Source organism: Brassica rapa, chromosome A09 (assembly GCF_000309985.2).
Source record: "Brassica rapa cultivar Chiifu-401-42 chromosome A09, CAAS_Brap_v3.01, whole genome shotgun sequence".
NCBI lineage: Eukaryota > Viridiplantae > Streptophyta > Magnoliopsida > Brassicales > Brassicaceae > Brassica > Brassica rapa.
In genome coordinates this window covers 28,669,350-28,675,349 of record NC_024803.2, presented here as the reverse complement: position 1 = coordinate 28,675,349, position 6,000 = coordinate 28,669,350, and positions in this window count along the sequence as shown.

Here is a 6,000-nt window from a genome sequence, read left to right as displayed (position 1 = left end):
GCAAGCATATTCTCTTTTAAAAATATTGTAAATTATATGATTAGCTCATAGAAGGAGTAAAAATAGGTGAATGATATGGTATATAATGTTATTGAATATTGAGTTACTTATTGTTAGAGATAAATAAGGGAATACCAAAAAATATTAATCTAATGAAAGGATCCAACAACCTTTTATAAGTAGATTTTTTTAGAATGTTTCTCTTTTAATAGTACAGATACATATTGATATGGTTAAAAATCAACTAATATATTCAGAAAAAAAATAGAGTAAAATATATAGATCCTGAAAAAAGAAAGAAAAAGGGGAACTAAGTTTGTCCTTTATGTTAGCCGTGATTAACGGTATTGGGAGTCTTCTTTTCCTAGTCAAGAGGTGGATTCTCATTGCTAAGTGCCTTTGAAGTGTCTTTGTCTTTTACTCGTCACGGCGTTTCTGTTGTCTTTTCCACCCATATAACACCATTAATCCAAAACACATCCTATATTTAAGGACTACCTATTTAATTTCTAACGAAGTATTCAATGTCTTGTTCAAAAAAGAAAAGACAAAGTATCCAGTTAAAGCTAAGTTATGTAAGTACAAAGGCCGAATGCAATAGTGTATGTCTATGATTTGGGATTACACATTTACACCCTTAGGACCAGTAATTAATACCGGTTGATAACTGTTGATGTACCCATCCCATCTAACATTCAGAACAAACCGATTCTTTTTGGTATCTATAATATGTAGATTTTAATCTTTTTTTTTTTTTTTTTTTTGAATATATGTTAAATTTACTCAAAAGAAAATACACTGTTTTGCAACTTGTGCTACATTTTATAGGAAAGAATACTCAAGATTTTGAGACTCTATGCTATCTAGTTGAAAACCACACCCCCAAGGCTGCAGCAAAGGTGAAATTTCGAACCTGACGGAAGGAGAGACATTTGTTTCGGACATGCCTATCAAGCATGCCGACCATGACCGAGACTGTCGTTGGAGTAGCTCCATGCCTTCTGTCATTTCTTTCTCGCCATAAAGAATGTATCGAAAGCTGGAAAACATAGCGGGTTAGGAACTTGGAGAGAAAGTCCTGACTATTATCCTTGGTAATCTCTACTATCTCTGTCCAGTCTGTGGTAAATCTCCCACGAAGAAGGTTTTTGGTTAGCCGAGACCACACCTCTGCAGCGAATGGACATGAGAAAAACAAGTGATCTCTAGTTTCCAACTGGTTGCAGAACACACACGCTGGGTTTATACTAGAGGACCATTGGAGCATTCGATCACCAGTTGTTAGACGGTTCTGAATAGCTAACCAAGTAAAGAAAGCAAATTTTGGAGTATGATGTTTGAACCATAAGCTCTTGTGCCAGTCGACAGTTTGAGCTTTCTGGTGAAGTAAACTCCAAGTGTTTTTTGTGCTGAATACAGGTTTATACACATCAGGAGAACTCTTCCAGACAGCACAATCCTCCACATTTGATAGCTTGGTTTTTTGTTCTTCCATAGCATCTTCGATAATGTTCAGAATATCTTGTCGATGGCTTCTACGTCTTCTTCTCAAAAACAACGCTGAAGAAACCGTTGCCGTCGCTCTTATCCCCAAATCAATACACCCACGAACTCCAGTGATATCATACAAACGTCCAAGTGGAGACCAAGAATCAAACCAGAAAGAGGTTCGGTTTCCATTTCCAACCTTCATTTTATGAAACTGTTTTGCAATGTCTCTATACTTCAGAAGCTTCTTCCACATCCATGATCCTTTAGTTGTTGTATCCTTGATAGACCATATTGTGTCGTTCTTAACCAAATAAGTCTGGATCCATTTAGCCCAAAGCGAAGGTTGAGAAGACAGGAGCCTCCATAACAGTTTCAGAGTAAGGATTTTGTTCATCTCTTTAAGTGATCTGAGACCCAAACCTCCTTCTTTCTTAGGGAGACAGACCACATCCCAGGAAACTTTTGCTTTCTTCACATTAAGAGAAGGACCAGACCAAAGAAAAGCAGAGCAGAGGCTGTTGATTTCATTGATACATTGCCCCGGGAGCTTGAAACCGGTCATCCAAAAGTTTACTATGCTTAGCAATACTGACTTTATCAACTGTAGCCGACCAGCCATAGACAAGAAACGGTTGGTCCATAAGCTAATACGCATCTTTATCTTCTCAATAAGCACCTGATAATCATCTTTTCGCATCTGACGCGTAAGAAGAGGCAGACCTAGATAACGCACCGGCAATGTACCAGAAGCAAACTGAAAAGTATTAAGCAGTTCTTGACGATTTTCATCAGTCATACCAGCAGAATAGATTGTGGATTTCTCCATACTTATCTTCAACCCTGAGACTTTTGCAAAATAGTTAAAGACGTTCACAATACTCTCAACTGAGCGTACTCGTCCATCCGTAAATACCATTAAATCATCAGCGAAGCTAAGGTGAGTAAGTCCCAGGTTCTTGCATTTTGGATGGTATCCAAACTGGTTCGCATGTGCAGACTTATCCAGCAGTTTGGACAGCACGTTCATGCATATGACAAAGAGATATGGAGAAAGAGCACAACCTTGTCGTAGACCTCTTTCACTCTGGAAATAGCCAGCCAACTCACCATTTACTTGTACAGAGAAAGAAGCCGTGGTAATGCAAAGAGATATCCAATGAATGAACTTAGGAGGGAAGTTCATGGCCTCAAGCGTCTTGAGCAAAAAGCTCCACTGAACTGAGTCGAAAGCCTTTGAGATGTCTATTTTCAGAGCACATCGCCGTGATATCGAGTCTTTGTGGTAGTCCTTTACCAGCTCAGTAGCAAGAAGAAGGTTCTCAATGAGGAGTCTGCCTTTTACAAAAGCGGATTGGTTCAACTCAATAAAGTCCGGCAGCGTATTCTTCAATCGGTTTGCTATAAGTTTCGAAATGACTTTGTAGATAACGTTGCAGCATGAGATCGGACGGTAGTCTTTCATCTCTCTGGCTCCTGTCTTCTTTGGTATCAAAGCCAAAATCGTGGTATTGATTCCTTTTGGCAAAAAACCTTTTTCAAAGAAAGATTGGATCGAAATGATGAACTCCTTTCCAATAACTGGCCAAGCTGACTTGAAAAATTCCACTGTGTATCCGTCTGGTCCAGGTGATTTATCATTTTGCATCGCAAATAACACTTTAGTTACCTCCTCTGCTGTGATTTCCTTCAGTAGCATCTCATTTACTGTATCAGAACAACGATAAGGTAGCAACTCGCGAAGCTTATCAATTTCAATGCTCTCAAAGTCTTGTGGCTTGTGCTGTAGAAATTCTCGGAAATAACTCTCAGCTTCCCCTTTTATCTCCTCTGGTTTATGAACTACTCTCCCATCACGACATAGCACCTCATAAATCGAATTCTGAATATCTCTTGCAGTAGCTGCTCTGTGGAATACTTTGTTACTCCTATCACCAACATTGAGCCAGTGAAGTTTTGACTTCTGTTTCAAAAACTTCTCCTCAAGACCTGAGACTTTATCCCATCTTTCATAAGCAACATTCTCGTTCTCCAAGTTGACTTGTGATGGGTCACGCATACTGAGTTCCTGTTTTTGACAAAGCTCTGCTTAAGCTTCCTTTGTTTTTGATGTCAAATTCCCCATACTATCCTTTGCTAATGACCTGATCTCTGGTTTCAGTGCCTTCAGCTTTTTTGAAAATCTGTAAAGAGATGAGGTCATAGAGAAGATGGGAACAGAGTTGTTCCAAAACTGCGACATCATCGGGAGGAAGTTTTCTAAATCAGCCACTGCATTGACAAATTTAAATGGTCTCTTAGGCCGATGAACTTCAGAACTCAGATTAATCCGACAACGTAAATGGTCAGAGCACCCTCCTCCCTCGAACACATTATACGATTGTGGGAAAGCACTGAGCCAGGAGTCATTAAACAATACTCGATCCAGCTTCTTTGATATAATCCCTTCACTTTGCTTGTTACTCCAAGTGTAAAGCGGACCATGAGAAGGAAGATCAAGTAAAGAACAGTGTTGAGTAACACTTTGAAAATCACGCATTCCTTGCGTTATAAACGGGTTTGTTTCATGGTCTGAATGTTCCTCAACATCCAGGGTTTCATTGAAATCTCCCACCACTAGCCACGCCTTATTTCGAAAGATTGGCGAGTTTTGGTGATTCTTCAGGTCCTCCCAGAGTACACACCTTTCAGCTTCTGTATTTTTTGCGTAAATAACGGAGAGAAAAAATTCATCTGCACCACTAAGAGCCATAGATACCGTGATCAGTTGATCACTTTTAAAAACTGGAGTTACTTTCACATCAGATCGCCACACCAACCATATTCGACCCAAGTGATTGTACTCATAGTTTGTTAACACAGACCAGTCACCAAAGACGGAAGTCGTTATCCTCTGACTCCTTCCCTCTTTAACCCTTGTTTCCAACAGAGCACCAAACTGAAAACCTTGCTCTCTGATCCACTTTTTTACAACTGAATGTTTTTCCTTTTTATTAAAACCTCGGACGTTCCAAAAGAAACCCGACATAATTAATGTTTTTTTTGATTTTTCCGTTTCCCTCCAACACTTGGGACTGCGTCCTTTGTGCTAAGAGTGCTCTTTCCAGAAGGGTTTCTGTTAACTCCACGAGATGGTTTTTGAACAGCTGAGCGAAGAAGTCTTTCCCTCGTTTCAGCTTTATTATTACCCCTTATCTCCTGTGAATTTACTTCATCTTCCTCTGTAGGTTCATTTTTAACCTCTGGTCGAAATTCTCCCTCCTCCGTATCCTTCTCGATAGCATTGCTATCATTACCTTCTCCCATGTCAACTTGACCCTCCTCTACATCTAAAATTGCAAAACGGGATGGTGAACTAATCTTCTGAGCAGGAACGTGGTCCTTGCCTCCTGATCTGCCCCTCTTCGAAGGAGAGACATTCTTCCAACCCAAAGTCTCTATTTCACCACCCTTCTCTGCATCATGGTACTCTGTTGTTAAGTTCAGAGTCACTGTATCCTTCACGATCTCTACTGGTGCCAAAGTTTCAGTGGGAGATTCCAACTCAGCGGCATCGACTACTTCAACGCTAGCTACCGCAGGGTTTTGTTGATCCTTTTCCGATGCATCTACCACAGAAGTCTCAATCTCCTTAGCCGGCATCTTTGTGGGTGATTTGGCCTTAGTCAGAATTTTTACCTTAGCACGGCAAGCTGTATGAAGGTGTCCCCATTTAGAGCAGATGGTGCATCTGTCCGGTAACCATGGGTAAACAAATTCCACCTCCGCATTGACCCCAAGTTTAGACTTGAAACGATGGCTGGTAGGTAGTTCTTTTGTCATATTAGCTTCGACAAAAACTTTCGCTTCCTCAAAGCTATTACATTGGAGCGTATCTGGGTGTAAGCGCTTTGGTTTTCCTACAGCACTAGCTATGAAACCAAGGCCCTTCCAAGAGAACATCCTGCGAGGAACATTCTTCATGGTGATCCACATTGGAATAGTTTTTATCTCTTCAACCTCCTCTTCCTCCTCCTCAGGAGCCCACTTTGATAGAACTAACAGGATGTTTGCAATGTTCCACATTCCTCTTTTGAGAACCCTTTTCCTCGTAGCCTCGTCCTTGATTCTGAATTTCACAGTGCGATCATTAACGACATAGGCGTCAATTCTGATAGATTTATCTCCCAAAGGCCAGATCTTATTAACTATGAAATGGATTTTTGCCACATGTGGTGCCTTGTCCAGGAATCGACCTTCAAGAAGATCATCCCAAAGAGGCACAGATTGTGATATCACGTCATCTGGTACTTCAACGACTTCATGTCCTTCACTTACTCCTATTTCTAGAACATGCTCAGAGAGCGATGGTCCATTCTCTGCAACTTTAACCCAGGAAGGGTTTAACTGCTTCACAGGGGCTACCTTGCTCGTTTCCGAGCCGAACTCCACGGGATCTTGCGTCTCCGGCGCCGACATCGGCGTGGGGACTGGTTGCTTGCGGCGGAATCTTCAAAACCCTAATCTCCTTGC